This window comes from Tupaia chinensis, unplaced genomic scaffold (genome assembly GCF_000334495.1).
Source record: "Tupaia chinensis unplaced genomic scaffold, TupChi_1.0 Scaffold000609_1, whole genome shotgun sequence".
Lineage (NCBI taxonomy): Eukaryota > Metazoa > Chordata > Mammalia > Scandentia > Tupaiidae > Tupaia > Tupaia belangeri.
In genome coordinates, this window is record NW_006160128.1 from 2242709 (window position 1) to 2256472 (window position 13764).

The window sequence follows — 13764 nt, forward strand, 5'->3', positions numbered from 1 at the left end:
ACTACATCTCTTTTTTCTAAGTTTTTGTTAAAGTTTATTTTATTCATGATTAAGAATGTGTACATATGTAGGCACATACAAGAGAGACACAGAAAGAGAGAAGCAGCGTCAGCTAAGTCTCATCATGCCACAGTCCCCTTGCCCCAGCCCTCTAGCTCATCAGGATCTTGCGTGTGCCACACATACGTCTGACACAAGCAATGGGGTGCTGGACCCACATTGTAGATTCAGTCTGCTACTGACTGCACCACCAGATTGGCCCACTATGTGTCTTCCATAAGCCTATTTATCTATTCACACATCTATTTCTAAGCCAATGCATTGAAAAATGTCTAAGGGAACAGAAAAACCAAGCTGAAAATAGCATTTTCTAGTATTAGTAGGGAAGCAACTGGGATTGGAGATGATGGTGATGAAGGGAATATGAAAAGAGCCTATACAAATATTCCAAACATTTTGAAGATAATAACACACTGCATATATAATAAAAACTCATTTAAAAAAAGAATCAGACATGGATCATAAAAGATAAAAACTAAACAAGAATACGCAAAAAGTTAGGGAGAAACATGCCTAAGGATACCCAGTCTTTACTCCCTTGGAAGGTGAGACAAGGTAGGAGTAGTAGGTAGATAAGGGTAATGAGTTTTAATTCTAGAAATTAACTCCTACAGGAGGAATCTACTGCTACTGTGGTTCTTTTCCTGTATCCTCCAGCTATGAAAGTAAGAGCTAGCTCTTTCTGTATTAATAGAAAGGAGGCATTCATTTAATACCCTTACAAACCAGTTTCATCACTGCTCCTCTCAGTGTCTTCTGGAATCAAGTCCTTCTTCCTGGTTTTCCCAGCAGAAACTGGTTTGCAGGTACTAATTTGAACTCTGCTCTAACAGTCGCCCTTACTGCGTGGTTCTGTGTATATAGTTTGTTTCTTTTGTCTGATTTTTCTTAGTTATTTATTTTAAGAGAGATTTTGCTATAGGGCACATATGCTTACCAGAGAGACAGACAGAAAGTGAGAAATCATCCTCCAGGGTGACTGGCCACTCCGCAGTCCCTTCTCCTCCATTCTCTCAGGATCTTGGGCACGCGTGCACATATACCCAGCATGAGTTTTAAGCCACTCAGTTCAGGACTCAAATTGTGATCTACTATGTGAGAGTCCAATGACATAACCATTACACCATCTGCTGGTCTTTTGTCTGATTTTTGCCAAGAGCATATTTGTAAGATCTTGGCTTCCTCAGTTCTTCCATACAAGCAGGAGTTTACCTGCAAGGGAAAACTGTGTATATGGGGTAAGGAAGAGAATGATCAAATCCGCAGGTAGCTAGGAGGCTCAGGGAATTATGAGAGAACTGGTGTAACACTAGAGTAAGTGTGTATGTGTGTTTGACAACAGGGAATGTGGGCAGGGAAATTATGAAAAAAATGAGACTAGAATGTGTCAACCAGGGCCAGACTATGAAACCCTGGCATGACAAACCAAGGAGTTTAGACTTCATCACTGGCATGTTAATAGGTGTCCATCAAAGGTTTTAAAGCTGATAATAATATGATTAGATCTGCCTTTTAAAAAAAAGATTTGACAGAAATATGGAAGATGGATTAGAAAAATGGAAAGACTGAAAGTTGATAAGCAATTCTACAAAAAAAATTGAAATGAAAGATGAAAAGGGCCTAAACAAGACAATGGCTATGAGAACAGAGAAAAGAAAACAAACATATTCAAAAACAGTTCTGGAGAAAGACAGTATTTGTTGGTAGACTGGTTGTGAAAACTAAGGGAACATAGGACTCAAGATGGATGTGAAGTTTCCAGGTGAGAGGATGGAAGGCTATTAATAAAGTAGAGGATATAGGACGGGAGGGAGCTTTTGGAATGTATATGGAAAAACAAGTGTAAGATTTGTTGAACTATTAATACTTGCTAGGATATCAACTCTTACTAAGCTCCAAAAGGACAAGGATCTTGTTTGCTATTTTTCTCTGTGCTGTACCTAGTGCAATGCCATGTGCATTTAGTTCAAGATTATGAAGATGGGGATGATGCTGACTTATGCCAGGCTAATTGAGACTTAACAAGATTTCAGATCTCTCTTCAAAGTACCTGTGTGGAAAGGAAATGTGAAACAAGGTATTTTGTTTAATGTTTTTATCAAATTTTATCTTTTTTTAAGTAATTATTTTATTTAACTTCATTTATTTATTTACTTACTTTAATTTGACCAGAGAGGAACAGAGCAAGAGAGACAGAAAGTGAGAAAGCAAGACATCAGGTCCAGGACTTGAACCAACAGGCGATGTGGGAGTCTAGTACCATTAAATACCATGCTACCTGCCAGCACCCAAATTTTATCTTTAGTGATTTCCAAAATAAATTTCCAGTAATAACAATTGGGACTAGCAATTGGCATAACGGCTATGTCGCTGGACTCCCATGTAGTCGACTGCGATTCAAGTACCAAATCCGGTGGCTTAAACTCATGCCGGGCACATGTGCATGCGTGCCCAAGAGGAGAATGGAGGAGAAGGGACTGTGGCGAGGCCATCCCCCCAGGGGGTCATTTCTCGCTTCCTGTCTCTCTGTCTCTCTCTTTCTTTCTGGCAAGTGCATGCGCCCTATGGCAAAAACCTCTCCAAAAAAAAAAAAAAATAGAGCTTCTAACAAAAAGGGCTATTACTAAGAGCAGTCTGTGGTAGACCATAGTATCCCTTATAACTTTACATTCTACACATTCCAATGATCAAGTCATATCACCTCTAATTCCCTTTTTTGTCCAGGAAACTGTACTACCACTTAAGATTCTAAAACCTACCACACCCAATAGTCAAATATAATCAGAGCCATTTAAACAATTCGAGGGGGGAATAAAGAAGAAAAAACAAATCCACTGTTGTTTCATTTAAAAAACCTTGGGGGAGGGTATAGAAAAAAGCACCATTTGTTCTGGTTAACGTTGTGCAATGTTTTCTGGGGTTTGCCTTGTAGGCATGTTGAAATCATAACTAAATAAATCAGCTCCAGCAACACAAAGAAACAATATTCCCTTCCCCCCTGGATGCCTGAAGGGATAGTGGCATCTTCTCCATGATGTGCACACACTTTGGAACTTCTTTGTTTTTAATCCTCTGCCAAGTCAAGTTTTAGTTTTATTTTAATCTTGGTAACCACAGTAAATTCCAAATCTTCGACAAGTAAATGCTTTCATCCTTGCCAGAATCCCACTCACTTTCCTTTCTAACTTCTGGAGCTTAAGAGTTCAATAATGGCTGTACTGATGATCTCTCCTCACAAAGAAAATAAATACTTATGAATTAAGTATATTTCCTGACATTTACATGTTTGTATAAGTGTGAAATGGGCTCAGATAAAATTGTCATCTTCTCTGCCTATCATTTAAAAAATTTTAATTATTATCATTATTTTTAAATATGCTATAGGGTATGTGTGCTCACCAGAGAGAGACAGAGAGGAAAAATGAGAAAGCAAGCCACCAGGTCCAGGACTCAAACCACAGTCAGTCATATGGGAGTCCAGTGCCTTGCCTCCATGCCACCTGCTGGCCCCAGCCCATCATTATTTTTTTTTAAGAGGTTTTTGCCTCAGGACACGTGTGTTCACAGGAGAGAGAGACAGACAGAGGCAGTGAGGGAAAGTAAGAATTCACCCCCTCGCCCCCAGTGGGGATGGCCATGCAACAATCCCTTCTCCACTCTCCTCCTGGGATCTTTGGCATGCACACATATGCACTCAGTGTGCGTTCTAAGTCACTGGGTCCAAGATGCAAACCGTGGTTGACTGCATGGGAGTCCAATGATATACCATTACGCCATCTGCTGGTCTCACAGACTGAATGGTTGTTTAAAAGCCTCTTTCACTTAAAAATTCTGATTCTTAAGATTATGACTGATGGTTACATGATCTTTTTCTCAAAAAGGGAAAATAGTTACTCAAAAAAAATGTTTTTTTTCTAAAAAAGCTACTTTTGGGTGATAAAATGAAACCTCAGAAGTTACCCAATCTGTACATCTTTGAAATTATATGATATGTAAGGAACTAAATCCAACAGATATATTATTAATAATTTTTTTTATTCATTGGAAGGATTCCACAGCTCAAAGAGAAAGACTGCAACCCATTAATCTAGTTCAGCTCTATCATTGTAGATAAAGAAACTGAGATCAGAATTGGAAGAAGAAATAAAGCACATTCATAAAATGCCACATAGGTACTGAAACTGATGACAAGAGAAAAAGAGTCATGATAAATTAAAAAAGAAATGAAGATATAAAACTTTTTAAGTATAAATTTGTTTTTCAGAGTAATAAATTCATTGTATTATTTTCATTAAAACATTTTCAGCATAAAAATTCAAATAATACAAAAAACATTTTTTAATCATCCAAAATCTCAACATCAAGAAACATTCATTACTAACATCAGTCCAGACAACATTTCACATAGACAGATGGAGGGACAGAAAGAAATATATTATTTCTGAGAGAACAGTCACTTTTGAAAGTTAAAAGTATCGATTTCAATTTTACTTGAAATTAACAAAACTGAAATGAAACTGTTGAAATTTTAAATCTCATGTAAATGCCTTTCCACTCAAAAAATATTAGTTGTGAAAAGTCCCTCTGAGTTTAAAAAATGACTAAACACCAGAGAGAGAGATCAGATTAAAAGTACTTCTAAACTATTTTCAATTTTAGATAGTACTGAGTGAATTTCCCTTCCTTTTACCTTTCAATTTTTGTTGACTATATTAGTTCTACTTTGCCATAATCTACCATGTTTACATTCTGTCCTGTTATGTTTCTACAGTTTCTAACTCATTTATTTACATAGAAATGTAGTTAATATTATAACCAGTCTTTAGTTTTACTCATCTCTTGGTTGGCTAAATTTTAACAAGTAATGGAGCCAGTAGGTGGCATGGTAGTTAAGGGTGCCCACATGGTTGACCATGGTTCAAGTCCCAGCCTTTTCACTTTCTCTCTCTCTCTCTCTCATCCTGTCCCTCTCTGGTCAAATTTTTAAAAATAAATATTAAAAAAAAAAAAAGTTAAATAAGATAATTCTTTGTTTTTGTTTTTGTTTTGGAGAGGTTTTTGCTATAGGGCGCATGTGCTCTCCATAAAGACAGAGAGAAACATAGAGACAGAAATCAAAAAGTCATCCCCCAGTGGGGATGGCCACGCTGCAATCCCTTCTCCTCCATTTTCCTCTCGGGATCTTAGGTATGCATGCATACGCGCCTGGCATGAGTTTAAGCCACCGGGTCCAGGACTCGAACCACAGTCAACTACATGGGAGTCCAGTGACGTAGCCATTATGCCATCTGCTGGTCCCAATAAAATAATTCTTTAAAAAACTTTTTTTAATTTAATTTAAAAATTAAAAAAAAAAAACTAACTAGTTTTTTCAGAAAAATCTCACAAATGCTATATACTCTGTGTTCATTCATATTTGAAAACTTATGCCTGTCGTCTTTCTACTACTCGAACAACCGGGCTGGGTGCAATGCTCTTGGGTTATACTTTCTTATCAGATTAGGGCTAACATTGCCCACTTGCACATGGTTGTGGAAAAGCTAGAACCAGTCTAATCTTCTTCCTTGTAGATGGCTTTTGCTTCTGCTTTTGCTTGCATGACAGAAGTCTTTCTTTTGTTCAGTTATAATCAGGATGCGACCTGATGTTGATCCTTCTCTAACAGTTATCCATATTCAACATATCTTTTTGACCTACAGATTCAGTTCTTCATTTCAGTGAAGATGTGCCTTAGCACTTCCTTAAATACTTTTTTTAGTTTGACTTTTGTCTTCTTACTCAGCGTTAACAGAAAAATTTTTGTTGACTGGTCTTTGTATCATATCTATCACCATTAACCAAACTGCTTTAATCTTTGTCTTTTACCCATGTCTTTACCCTGATTTTTTTTTTCATGGTTTTGCTCCAAATCATTATTACATTTTCAGCCACCTCTATTCAATTCATTACTGGTTCTACATCACTTATTAGTTCTGTAATGGTGGTGTTTTAGTTCTTCATTGGTTTCCTTAACTCTACAATCTCATTTTTCATTGATATCAACCCATTTTAAAATTTTATTTACATATGTGAGTGTTACTCTGTTTGTGCATGTGCATAGACATGTACTATGAAGGCCCAAAAGGTTATACACCAAAATGTTTAAAGTTTTCAGTTGTACTCAGTGATTTATTTTGCTTTCTGCCTATCTGAACTCCCTAAAAATATTCACAATAAACATATCTATTACTTGTACACTGATTTTGACATACACACATATGAAAATGTTGTGTATGTATTTCCAGAAAAAAAGTGGATATCCAGGAAAAATATCAGGAATAGGAAAGGTGAAGTAATTTATCTAAGCAAGTCAGTTGGTAGGATATTTTCCTTCAATAATATTAAACTGTTTCCAAGATGTTTGCTTCTGACAGGATAGCTGGAAGTTTTAAGGGAACTAAAGTACCTAGCCAAGAGCTAAACATCTTTTTATCAGTCATCTAAAATTTATAACTTTCCAAGAACAATATTCTTCCTCAAACTATGAGCACGTTGTAGCCTTTAAAAAATAAGAAACATAAAGTCAGTGTCTGAAACAGATACACAGTGATGGGAATGAAATTTTCTACTTCCTTATTTTTTTAATTACAGAAACAACTTTATAAATAGATTCTTATACAGGAATGTGTGTGTGTGTGTGTGTGTGTGTGTGTGTGTGTCTGTGTGTGCGTGTGAAACATGAGAAATCATCCCCCGGGAGGATGACCACATCACAATCCCTTCTCTTCCCCTTTCCTGTTAGGACTTTGGAAACACACACGTGCCTAGTGTGATTTTCAAGTCCAGGACTCAAACCACAATCAGCCATGTGAGAGTCTAGCACCTTAACCACCATGCTTACATTCTGTCTGGCCCCTCCTTGTTCTTAATTGTGTCCCTCTCTGCAGTCACTTTTTCAACTAGAGTTTCTACTCCTTTACTAGAATTTTTGTTTGTTTTCCAGTGTGAGAATCAGGTTTTTCAGTACAGCTTTAACTTTGTTTGCAACTTCCTAGACAAGACTCTGGAGAAAACTAAAAAGAATAATGGCACCTCAGTTTACATGAGTCTAGGGCTTCAGGTTCTTCATAGCCACATGCTCTGTTAGTGTTTTGGCAAAACAACCTTCTCTTCCATTTTCTACTCTCTTCATGATTGATTTGTCCTTAGTTTCAGAGGTTAACCAAGCATAGGCCTCAGAAAGTCTCTCCATCAAAACCATATCCAATGAAGAAAATTCCTCTCCAAGTCTGGGAAATTGCTAATTATGTCTATGTTCCGTATAATACTCTTGAAAATATATTTCTTGGGGCCAGCAGGTGGCATAGTGGTTAGGATGCTGGATTCCCACATGGTCGACCACAATTCGAGTACTGGACCTGGTCGCTTGCTTTCTCACTTTCCTTCTCTGTTTTTCTCTGTATCTCTCTGGTCAAACTTTAAAAATAATAATAATAATGAATAAAATTAAATAAAATAATTCTTCTTAAAAAATAAATTTCTCTTAGATTTATGTTTTCTTAAATGTAATGTGAGTATGTCAAGATGCCTACACTTACTCTGATGCTATCAAATTCCTAAAATCTTGAGAGAGGGTCTTGAAAAAAAAAAACTTTTCTAAAGTGAAAGATAAAAATAATAAGCTTTCCTGAAATGCTGAGTTGAGAAAAACAAGAGCTTTCATTGGTGGCTAAAAAAACAAGGGTGACATAGAAAACAATCATGGAGGATTTAGATTGTTTTTAAGGAAGACATGAAATGATAACAAGACTAAGTGGGGGGTCTGAATTTGAGTCTCAGCTCCTCCTAAGCTATACTACTTTGAATAAGCAATTTAATTTCTCTAAACTTAATTCTTCATCTGCTCAATAGGAATAGCAATTAATTCTGTCAAGCAGTATATTTATACAGGTCACATAGAATATTAATTTAATATTTGTAAATTTATATAAAGTTTATAAAGTGCTTTTAGGAAAAATGTCTTATTCTTGTCAGAAATAGACAAATATGTAACTAATTTTTAAACTTTTAGTTATCAAACATTATTAAATAAAAAGTATAGGAGGCCATTGTTTTGGACTAAGCTACTACACTAGGCCTCAATAGACAAATCAAAATGGAGGCACCCATGCTAAAGTTCCACATCACCAAACTGAAACTAAGTTGCTTATCTTACCTTCTGAGAAATTGGGAGAATGAGAAATGGCAACCAAATTTCACAAATTGGTTAGTTTCAATCAGCATGATAATATAATTCCTTCTACATCATTAGTTACACAAAAGCAACCTAAAGTAAACTGAAGTTAACTAATCAGCTATTTTCCCATTTTTCTATCTCCCTGTCCCTATCTTGTAAGGAAAGTAACTCTGAATTTACAGATCTGCTTTTTATTTCTTGTTTCTGCTTTCTTCAGCCTTTCTTTGTCTACATAATCAACCTCTTCTGTTCAGCGCATTGGAACAATTATTTTATGTACTGTACATGTAAAAACTACTAAAGAATGAAACATAAAAACAAAGAGCCTAGGAATAAAATGAACAAGCAGTATCATTTACCATAGGTGAATACCAAAAAAAGTGATGTAAAACACTTAACTACAAAAAAAAAAAAAAAAAAAAAAGACATGGCAAATAACCCTAACAATTTCTTTAAATACAACAGAAAATTTCATGACAGATCTAGAATTGGCAAGGAGGGAGGGAAGAGAGGTTTTCAAGGAAATATTAAGAAGCTACCTATCAGTCTTAAAAGTTTCTTTTTAGTACCTGGAATACTCAAATGAAGACAAGTAACCTTAACTGTTGTGCCCAGATGAATGACATGGAATACCTAGTTTTATCATTTAGTGATACAAGTTGGAAAAAACAGATCCAGGTTGGCCCAGTAGCATAGCAGTGAAGCGCTATGCATATGTGGAGCCGGATCCCATGTGGTTGACTGTGATTCAAGTCCTGGACGTGGCAGTTTGAAAACACATTAGGCGTGTGTGCATGTGTGTCTAGAACCCCAAGAGGTGAAATGGAGGAAAAGAGATTGCAATGTGGCCATCCCCCATGGCAGGAGAAGGGAGTTCTTTTGCATTACCGCCTCCACTCCCAACCACCTCCTGTCAGGCTCTCTCTGGCAAGCACACATCCCTCTGAAAAAAAATTTGAAAACAACAAAAAGACAGGACCAGCAGATGGCATAATGGTACTTTTCTAGACTCCCACATAGTTGACTGCAGTTTGAATTCCAGACCCGGTGGCTTAAAACTCATGTCAGGCATGTGTGCACATCTGCCCAAATTCCGGAGAGGAGAACAGAGGAGAAGAGGTTGTGGTGTGGCCATTCCCCTGGGGGGTGATTTTTTTTGCTTTCTGTCTCTCTGTCTCTCTTTCTCTCTCTATCTCTCCGGTGAGTGCATGTGCCCTATAACAAAAACTTCTCTAAAAAACAAAATTGCTGGGTGTGTGTGCATACCTCATATCCTGACAGGATGGAGAAATGAAGGAAAAAAAGGATTGCAGCATGACCACATTCTTTAGAGGGCTGGCTCGCTCTCTCTCTCTCTCTCTCTCTCTCTGTCTCTCTCTCTCTCTCCTTCTCTCTTTTTTACTCTCTGCCTAGTGTACATGTCCTCTGGCAACAATAAAAAATATTTTTTTAATGAAAAGATAGATGCTTTGAAGGAAGGATACATCAGTAAAATTTGTTTACCACTAGAGCACTTTACCATATTCGATTAAATATTGAAATTGTATTCACTTGGCTATGGCTCCAAGTCATCAAATTTACATTTAGCCCTCCAACATACTCCAGAAGCCTCTCTCAAATAAGAATAAGAAGGAAAATAAAGAGGATTTTTTTTCACTGTAACTTTTATCTGAATTTTGTGTTTACTACATTCAGTTTAAACTTCATAACAAGTTTATTTGACAAGCACTTCGTGGTAAAACTAGACACCAAACTTTTCCTTCATGAAAAACAACGTGGGTGGCTTCACTGTATATTGCATCTTTTTACTAGGGGGTGTCTCTTTGTGGTGGCAGAGACCTCATATAGCTGTATGAGAAAGCCTGCAGCTCAGCCTGGTTAGGCATTTAGCCATTAACTCTACCTCTGTGTCCCACTGGATTAATAGTGATCAGAAGATTCAGTCCATCTAAGATTAGAAAAGAAATTTGTAAATAAAATCATCATTAAATAAAAATAAAGTTTCATGTATAGAACTCTACCCTAACTATTATGCAAAATAAACAGTCATGATTCCTGCCTTCCAGAAGCCACCATGCTAACGCAGATGATGTCGACACAGACATATAAACAGACATTCACAATGTAGAACAGAGACATGACGACTGCCAGTAGGGCAGAAATAAATCAACAATAGCTAAATATTTACAAAATGGGAGAGATTTATTATGTGCAATGTATTTTGTATAATATACTTAACAGTCTCTGGAATCAGTAAGGGTCCAGTGGAGATGCCATTCTTTTGTTTCCTGATCCTACTCTAGCTCTGACTCATCATGTAACCTTAGGTTTTAATCTGACAGTGACTACTTTTGGTCCTATAAAGATGGAACAATAGCATTTAAATTTCTTCCAGACTGCATATACTATAATGATACAGACCCATGAAAATACAGTATAACAAATTCTATTACAATTTCTGATGAAGTAAAACAGGACAAAAAGTCAGTATTTAAATCTCTTATAAAAAATATTCTCACATAGTACACTTGACAATACCAAGTCAATCATTCAGGGACATAAATTTTTTTTTAAAGGTTTTTTGCCATAGAGAGCACATGCTCACTGGAGAGAGACAGAGAAAGGGAAAGTGAAAATTCACCCCACAATTGGGATGGCCACACTGCAATCTCTTCTCCTCCATTTAGGATTTTGGGCATGAAGACCCAGTATGATTTTTAAGCTACCAGCTCGGATGTGGGAGTGAAGCACTATAACCACCACACCATCTGCTAACCCTGGGACATTAATTTTAAATGGCTGAGGTAAACTTTTGATTAGAGAGAGGAGTCTGAGTGCTATTGATGGCATTGTCATTCCCCATCAAATGTCATCTGTTTTATTTCTCTGAGACAAATTCCTCTAGCCACCTTTATCTCTTTGTTCCTTCTTTTCTCAAGTTTCTTTTCATCTTATTCTGCTCTGACTATGAGATCCACAGAGAGAAGGGGACTTCAAAATGCTTGTGGAGGGGACAGATGGTAGCACAGCAATAAAGTGTGATGCTCTGTGAGGCAATCCCAAGTGAGAAGGTTCCTGGTTCAAGTCCTTGAGTACACTATGTCCATGACCCAAGTTGGCAGTGGATCACTGCATCATGACCCTACTGGATGAGCTTTCTCTGTCTCTTTCACACATGGAAAAATAAACAAACTTAAAAAGAAACTTTATAGGGGGGTAGTGGTATGGTGGTTAAGGCCCTAGATCCCACATGGCCAACACCACAGTTTAAGTCCCGAACCCAGTGGGTTGAAAAACACACCAAGCACACACGCATGTGTACCCAAAATCCCAAGAGGAAAATTGAGAAGGGATTGCAGTGAGGCCATCCCCCCCGAAAGGGTGATTTCTCACTTTCCCTGGATCTGTGTCTCTCTCCAGCAAGCAACTTACAGAAAAAAATCTTTTAAAAAAGGAAAAAAAAAGTTTGTGGAGGAAAAATGGAAGGAATGTAGTTTATTTTAGTACAAAGAAAATTAAAATTTGTACAATTTTTTGATAATATGCATGTTCCATTTTCCAATCTTTTGAAGACTCCCCTCATATAAGACAAATCAAAAACAAACAAACAAAAAAGAAAACTCTCCAAATAATGGGAAAGAACAAAGAACAGAAACTTTCTCTCCAGTTCTGAAAAAAGAAGTCAGGTTTTTAAATAGCTTAAATACATCCTAATAAAGACAGACTCCTGGATTTCTCCTCCTATAGTGGCACTTATCACATCCCATTTTTTTCACTTACCTAGATTCCTCATAAGACTGAAAGGTTTCTGTGTGGCGGGGGGTGGGGGGGACCAGAGTTTTATCACCTGGCTCTAGTACAACATCTGGTCTATGAAAGGCATTTAAAGACGGTTTCTTGAAGAGATGAATGACAAGTCGATCACCTGACCAAAATTATTAAAATATATTCTATACTTTTAGAGCAACATTACCTAAAACAGCTTTCTGAAATGACAGAAATGTTCAATATCTATGCTGCCCAATATAAGAGCCACTAGTCATAGGTGGCTACTGAACTCTTGATATGTAGCTAGTACAAATGAATTTTTAATTTTATTTCAGTAGCCACATATAGTTAGTGGTTAACATATTGGACAGTATAGTTCTAAAGTCACAATGAGAATATAAAACATAATGCATAACTTGGTTGGCTTATAGCAATTAATATATTAAACTTTAAAGCAGAGTTTACTGAAATAATTTAACTTTCCTAACTAAAATTTCTTTTAATAGATTATGCTACTGGGAAGCAGAAACTTTATCTTATTTATCAATACAATACACATAGTAGGTACTTAAAACATTTTATAACATTCAGCTAAATTGAATAAAGATACCGACTACTCAAATTTAAAGAATCTGTATCTTTTTATTATCCTCTCAATTTAAGAGTAACAGATGAAAACTAAAAAGCAGGCAGGCAATATTAAAGTAAAACTAGGCCAAAAAAAGGATGTTATGTTCTCTGAACTGAATATCCTCCACACTATCAAGTAACTCATTAAAGTTTTTATTTTCAGAAAACAAACTAAGGAAAGGAGAGTCCCCAAATATGCTCTACATCTCCACCTCTGCTCCATCTTTGCTCATGAGATTTTTTTTTTTTTGGCCAAAAACTGAACTCTTACTCCAATTTCATCTTACTCTGTCCCATTCCTACACACATGATAGTATCCACTTCATATCCCTCTCCTTCATGAAACATTCATGTTCTCGAGAAGATTGGATGTCTTTTCCACACAGTCCTCTCAGATGGTTAATTCTGCTTTATTCTTAGATGATTATCGAACTCATTAAATAATACAACTAATTTATGCCAAATAAAATTGAATACGTCTCACTTTTCTGAACTAAAAGCAATTTCTCTATATAATGCCTCATCTTTATCATTATAAATTGTGACTATGAGAAGTCTTCTTGGATTAACTTAAACATCCTTTGGAAATTAGGCTATCTCTTGACTTGGTATATTTCCAAACCTAGGGAAATACCTTTCATACAAAACAGAAGAAATCAGAAACAAGAGGCCAGATACTGTGTCATGCAAAACCAGGTAACTGAGTGACAGAAAAGTTATGCTAGCTACACTCCTAGCACAACTCCCTGAAGAGTTGTTCCTTATAACACTTGAAAGTAGCTTCAAGGTCTAAGAGTATATTATTTTTTGTGATCCAGTCATTACTATTCTTATTTTTGAATCTAAGATATAATTATCAACATGAATTAACTAACAAATTCTTCATATTTCTGAATGCCCTTTCATGGAATTTTTTTTTTAATCCTTTACAGGAAAATACATGAATTGCACTAGGAAGGAAAGAAAGAAAATTAACTATCCTCACTAAAATTCAGCAACTTTGCTCATTTTAACTATTTCTCACTGCAAGGACTCCACATCTTTTCCTCCTCTCTCCTTCCTCCTCATTCTTAGCAAACAGCCTTTTCTTT

The 13764-nt window shown here is 36.4% G+C and overlaps 1 protein-coding gene across 1 annotated transcript in view; it reads right to left on the bottom strand.

Moving 5' to 3' along the window:
* RAD51B (RAD51 paralog B) overlaps positions 1 to 13764 on the bottom strand; it is a 646490-nt gene that overhangs the window by 547431 nt on the left and 85295 nt on the right. The window lies entirely within an intron of this gene.